The sequence below is a fragment of the Notamacropus eugenii genome, chromosome 5, assembly GCF_028372415.1.
Source record: "Notamacropus eugenii isolate mMacEug1 chromosome 5, mMacEug1.pri_v2, whole genome shotgun sequence".
NCBI classification, from domain to species: Eukaryota; Metazoa; Chordata; class Mammalia; order Diprotodontia; family Macropodidae; genus Notamacropus; species Notamacropus eugenii.
The window spans coordinates 43,199,240-43,206,137 of record NC_092876.1 but is presented as its reverse complement, the minus strand read 5'-3'; the positions used below and the strand labels follow the sequence as shown (position 1 = coordinate 43,206,137).

The 6,898-nt window shown below is 40.3% G+C and overlaps 1 long non-coding RNA gene across 1 annotated transcript; it reads left to right on the top strand.

Annotated features, from left to right (window-relative positions):
• The first annotated feature begins 202 nt into the window (after nucleotides 1-202).
• Nucleotides 203-1,488, top strand: LOC140508568 (uncharacterized). Its single transcript, XR_011968465.1, has 2 exons — nucleotides 203-356; nucleotides 934-1,488. It is a non-coding gene; the product is annotated as an uncharacterized lncRNA (long non-coding RNA).
• The last annotated feature ends 5,410 nt before the right edge of the window (nucleotides 1,489-6,898 follow it).

Genomic DNA, 6,898 nt, shown 5'->3' with positions numbered 1-6,898 from the left:
TTAAGCTTATTCTCAAAACCCTCCAATGAGGGGAAAGTGACCACCTATCAAGCTTTTAGGATGATTTTCTTGTTCTGGTTTATCCTTCATTCTCAAAGAGGACCAATGATATTATGAAGGTGATAACTTGATCTGACTGAGAGTGAATTGTGTTTGTGAGGCAGAGCTGTGCAAAGTCATTAACCTCACTCTATCTTCATAGACACCTGCTGGGCCTTGCCAGTCATCTTCTCTTGATGACTTTCTTACTTGGAGTTAAAATTCATCTCACTTCAATATCCATTCAGTGCTTCTAATCTGCCCTCAGAGGCCAAGAAGAACATGGAAGTATCAGACAGCCCTTCAAATACTTGGAGGTAGCTATTTTGTCCTTCCTGTATTCCTCATCTCCAGCTTGGACGTCGGTGGAAGGACCTCAGATATGAACCTATCCCAAATGCACTATGAATGGCATTTGGAAAAACCTTGGTTTCCTTCAATGATAATGGGGGAGGGAGTATTTGACTCAACAGGGTATGATTAATAGAACAGTCTGACCTTTTTGTGGTCATTCTGAGTCCTTTGTTGACTAATTTCAATGGAAGGTTAAGATTCAACATGAGCTAAAAGTCAATGACTAATCTATTAAGCTCCTTAGGTAACTTAATTTACATGTTTTTAATGATTGCTTCCTACCTAGAGTTTTTGAGAACTAATTGGATCTGATTCACTAAGTACATTCAAAGGTGTATTCAAATGAATCAGCAGTATTGATGCCAGTTTTTGCTTTTAAATGAGAGAGAGAGAGAGAGAGAGAGAGAGAGAGAGAGAGAGAGAGAGAGAGAGAGACAGACAGACAGACAGACAGACAGACAGACAGACAGACATAGCATGGTTTGGTTCTGACCACTGGTGTCTCATTATGTGTATTCCTGGTTCTGATTTGTGTGTCAGGGATTGACGGGGGAGGAAGGCGTCCAGCCTATCCATGCCAAGCCCTGAAACTCCACAAGAAAAGATGATGAAATGACTGAAAATTCCCATCCTGGTTCTTGAGTTCCTGAATGTGCTATTTGTTGAAGCTTCTACCCTGAGGGACTCTTCAGAACACACTATTGTGATGCTTCAGACAGCCCTGAGGAAGCAACAGAGTGGAAATCCCAGACGTAGACATCAAGGGCACAGAAGAGCAGGGGAGATGTAACCTTATTTGATGGACAGCGTGGCCAGCCAGAGCCTGGGAAGTTCTTCAGTTAGTTGGGTTTTCTGTTCAGTTAATCTTTCTTTCTTTTTCTCTTTCTTTCTTTTTCTCTTTCTTTCTTTCTTTCTTTCTTTCTTTCTTTCTTTCTTTCTTTCTTTCTTTCTTTCTTTCTTTCTTTCTTTCTTTCTTTCTTTCCTTCCTTCCTTCCTTCCTTCCTTCCTTCCTTCCTTCCTTCCTTCCTTCCTTCCTTCCTTCCTTCCTTCTTTCTTTTTTCCCCCTTTCCTTCTCAAATAAAAGCTCTGTATAGAGTGTGTGTAGTATCTTTCTCAGAGACCAATTATGAGATCTCTCTGCTTGGAATGAATAATTTAGAGTGCAGAAAATATCTTCTAAGGGGTCCTCATGGAACAAATCCTGCTCAGTGATGAAGGGTTTGGGGAAATTAGGACTTATATGCTCAGTTTATGCAGCAAAAATTTCCTCTTAATGCTTAAGTGTTGTTTAAGAGGGAGGGAGGGAGGGGGAGAGAGAGAGAGAGAGAGAGAGAGAGAGAGAGAGAGACAGAGAGACAGAGAGAGACAGAGAGAGACAGAGAGACAGAGACAGAGAGACAGAGAGAGACAGAGAGACAGAGACAGAGAGACAGAGAGAGTTACAGAGACACACAGAAAGAGAGAACAGAAAAGGAGGGGAGAGGAGGAGAAGAGGAAGAAATAGAGGAAAGGGGAGCAGGGGAAGGGATGGAGATAGAGACAGTGAAAGCAAGAGGAGAGAGACAGAGAGGAAGGTAAAGGAAAAGACAGCCACAGAGACAAAGACAGCCAGAGTTAATATTTGCATCTGTTTTGTGCTTCGTGACAAATTCCTGTACCCTTGAGGTCAAGTGGTCCTGTCTACACTTCTGGGGTAGGTCTTTAGTAGCTTAGCACAGCAGGTCTTCAATAAATATTGGTTTTTATTCTTAGCACTGAAAACCTGGGGAGCTGGGGTTGTCAAAATGCTGGAATCAAAAAATCCCAGGATCCTAGAATGACCTGAAAAATTTTCTGGCTTAATGCCTTGTTTTACTTATGAGAAAATTGTGTCTTACAGAAGAACCAAAAATTGAGACCTTTAATGGACCTTAGAGGTCATCTTGTCCAATCTGCTCATTTTAGAGGGAAGATACTTAGGGCCAGACAAGTTAAATGATTTACATAATGGTACTCTGACTCTGAGTGGCAAAGCTGAGATTTGAACACTGGTCCTTAGACTCTAGGAGGCAGGCAGATGGTGCATTGGATACAGTGCCAGGCTTGGAATAAGGACGACTTGGATTCAGATCTGACCTCAGATGCTGTCTTGCTGTGTGGCCCTAGGCAAGTCACATAACCCTTTTTGCCTCAGTTGCCCCATCCTATCAAATGAATTAGAAGGAAACTACTTCAGTATCTTTGTCAAGGCAACCCCAAAAGCAGTCACAGAGTCAGATAAGACTGAAAAATGACTCAACTACCTTTGACTACAAATTCAGATTCCTTCCACTTTACCATGCTGCTGCCGTGGGAGGTGTCTTACTCAGTAGTTAATAAGGAGAAATGGGACTAGGTTCCAGGTGATCTAATTTCCAATCTTATTGAAAACAATAGGCATGTGGGAAGAGGAGCTCAGAGGGAATTGTGCAATATAGATCATTCCTAATAAAGAGAGAGCAGGCATTTAAGATTCCAGGGCTAGTGAGCTGTAGTCTGACCAGCCCTGGAGCTAGCAGGGAAATTGATAACATTTTCAGCTCCAGTATATTTGCAGTTTCAGCTACAGAATTTCTTTACCTTTCTCCCTGTGGTTTGTTTCCCTGGTTGCTGAATTTTCAGCACAGTTAAATGGCAGCCCATGTAGCATGTCTGGGCCTCCCCAGGGAACCTTGCATGGCCTCTGATTGGGTTCTCTGTCTTTTAGGAAATAGAGCACAGAGCACATGTAACTGATGATGGTGAATAATTTAATAGGAGAACTGTGTATTTTATCCTCTACAACTGAATTCAGTCCTCTATCAGTTGGGGAGATTGCCTCCTGGTAAGCAATTTTATCCAAGAGAGCTATACCAGGAGTCTTTCTTTTGTACCCTGAAGTCTCTTTCCTAGCTAATGAGAGAAATGATTATTTTTCTATTATATTAATAACCAATTATTAAGACTGAGGTTTCTCCTATTTTCTTATTCAGGGACCAGCCCCTATAGACCAGCCAATCAGCCATTGCTGATAACTGAGATTGTCCAAATCCTCAGGGAACATGCTCTACCATCTTGGGTAGGACCTCACCCATTTGGAAGACCTTTCAAATTGAATGTAATCAAGGTGAAATTATGCCCTTAAAAAAAGTCTCTGTCCTTGCAACACTCCATGAGAATTAGGGTCTCCCAGATTAAAAAGCAGAAAACTAAGCAGAGTGAATTTGGTAGATATAGATTCCACCGTATAGATTGCTGGAGGTGGCTGAATCTCATGATGAATCATGTTCTTACCAGGAACAGCTGAAGACTTTTAGCCCTTCTCCTCATTAATATGCCTACTCTGTTATTAATTCTTCACCAATCAATCAGGGTTAATTTTCACTCGTCAGGGCACCTCATTTTCCAAAGGTATTTAAACATTTAGGTGTCTCTGTGATTTTGTCTTTGGTCACCAAGAGAAACCACTGAATGTCAATTTGTTGATAACCAGCTAGCCTAATTAATAAATTGGTTATTAATCACCCTGAAACACTATCTCTAAGGCTTTTCTTTATTATTTGCTAAGCTCTATTCAAATATTCTGTTTTTTGAATTGCTCTGAAGCTTATCAACGATATTTACGTAAACATATATTTCACCACACAATGGAGAATGACAGAATTTCAGAGCTGGAGCAGTCCTCAGGAACCATCTAGCCTGGTCCGCTGAGAGAAAAAGAATCTTCCTTACAACATGCTTACTAAGTCATCACCTAGCTTTTTCCAAAGGATCTCTGGTTAAGGGAACTCCTAACTTCCCAAGGAAGGTCTTCTACTTTAGAATAATGAATTGCTAGGATTTTTCCCCACTTTATACCAAGCCTTATTTTCCCCTTCATTTTACACCCCTTTCTCCTTGTTTTTTTTTTTTTTTTTTTTTTTTGGCAAACAGAAGAGACCTAAACCCTACTCTGCAGCGCAGCTTTTAAAATGATGATAATAATAATCTAACATTTATAAAGCTTTTACACTGTGCTAAGTGTTTTTTATTTTATTATTTGATCATCACAGAAGCTCCTGGGAGGTAGATGTTATTATTATACCCATTTTGCAGTTGAGGAAACTGAGTCAAACAGAAGTTATGTGACTTGCCCAGAATCTTGTAGCTAGTAAGTTTCCAAAGCCATATTTATACTCAGGTCTTCCTGTCTCCAGGCACACTGTTCTGGGCACTGTGGTGCCAGTCAAGGGCCTCTTGAAGTATTTGAAGACAGCTGTCATTCTCCACCTATCCCCTTCCCTGCTCCCCCTGCCCAGTCTCACACTACATCTTTTTTCCCCTAGTCTAAATGTCTCTAGCCTTTCAATTTATCTTTATCTGGCAGAGCATAGACTCCAGACCTTTCTATGAAACATTCCATAGTTTTTAAAATAATCATAACAGCTAGAATTTATATATCAACTTAAAGTTTACAAATATTCTCTCATCCTATTCTCACAACAACCCCCCTTGGAGGGATGTTATTAATATCCTCATTTTATAGACAAAGGGACTGAGGCACAAAAGTCAAATGACTTGCCCAGGAACATGCTGCTTGTAAGTATCTGAAGTCTGATTCGAACTCAAGTCTTCCTGACTCCAGGCCCCCAGCACTCTAATCATTGTGCCACCTGGCTTGCATTTTTCAATATTTATTAAAAAGTATGGAGCCAAGAACTGAATACAGAACTCTAAATGTGGTCAGGCATGGCATAGTACAACAGCAGTGTGACCCCCTAATTAAATCCTAACTGCTATGTCTCTCAAGTCGATCTTGAGATCTCTTTAACTTTTTTTGCTTAACATATTGTACTGTTAACTCCTAATGACCTTGTAGTCCACTGAACTTCAAGATTTTTCTTTTTTTTCCAGCAAACTGCTAATGACAAAATCACAATAAATTTCTACTGAATTCTGTTTACTAGTTTAAAATGGTGCTGGTGTTCTGCATCCCACTGAAAGATGTAGCCAATTTTGTGAATGGAACATTTTTTTTCCTTCCTATACTACAGTCAGAGAAGGTACCACTGCAGGAACCTTTCTCCCTTTGTTTTCTCCCTTCTGACACTCTCTTAACACCACACCTCAAGTCCCAGCTGTCCCCAAACCCATCTGGCTTAGCCAGACAGCAGTAGGACCTATCACCACTGGAGATGAACTACCCCTGTTGCCTTCCCTTTTCCTCCCCTCTTCTGGCCAAAGGCTGCCCAGAACTCACACAAGCTGCTAGATTGTTCCCATAGCTTGGATCAGAAAAAAGTCTACAAACTATTCCTTTTAGTGAGATGGGATATCACCAAACCTTACTTATCATCTTCCCTGTGACTAATTTTAAGGTTTTCTGGACCTCATTCTTTTTATGCTTTGTAGACTGTACCTTTCTTCCTTACTTAACCTAAGGCACTGTGGGCCTTGCCAAATGCCTGGCCTCTATACCCTGAGTCTTCTTGACTTTTCCATCTATCTTGTAGCTGAATTTTCTTTTATTTATTTTCTACTACAATTAAAGTAATCTCTCCACCTGACTGGCTCCCTCAGTTCTGCCATAAGAGCCTTGTACTTCCCTTCCATGCTCATGCAAAGTACCTTCTCCCTCTTTTCATTCTCCACATCTTTATATGTTGTCTTCCACAATTAGAAGGTAAGGTCCTTGAGGGCAAAGATTGTCCAGCTTTTACTATTTGTATCCCTAGTGATTAGCATAGTATAGCTGACACTTAATTAATGCCTTTTCATTAATTCATTCTCTAGGAACAAGCAACTACTTGTTCCCTCCCTCTAAAATATCTTTCCTACTGCTCTAGTTTTAATTTCCCACATAACTCATGCTTTTTGGGGCAAATCATTAAAGAGTCCTGTGGTGATCTAAATATGTTACCTAGGAAGGGTAATGACCTACTGGATTAATTTTAGAAAGCCAATGCTGAATAATGGAACAGACACTGAACTGGAATTCAAGAGAGATGGGTTTGGGTCCAGTCTCAGGCTTAACCACATACTAGCAATGGGTCCTTCAATAAGGCAGTATATTGGTTTGAGTGTAAATTGAAAATCATAAACAGGGTTAGAAAACACTTCAGTCCAATCACCTTGTTTTATATAAGAGAAAAAGATGGCTTAGAGAAGTAAAGTGTACCCTTATGGGCACATATGGAAGTAAGTCAGAGACCTGCCATGGTAACATTCATTCTATGTACTTTAAAAACTCTTATGAAGATTGAAGAAGAGAATGGATGTGACAGGATTTTGTAAAAGGGAGAGTCCTATTCAAATGTGAGATATGGCAATTAAAATGATAATAATAACTAGCACTTTAAAGTTTATAAAGCTCTTCGTGGGGCAGTTAGATGGTGGAGCACGTAGAGGACCACATCTGAAATCAGGAGGACTCATCTTTCTGAGATCAAATACGACTTTAGACACTTATTAGTTGTGTGATCCTGAGCAAATCATTTAACCCTGTTTGCCTCAGTTTCCTCATCTGTGA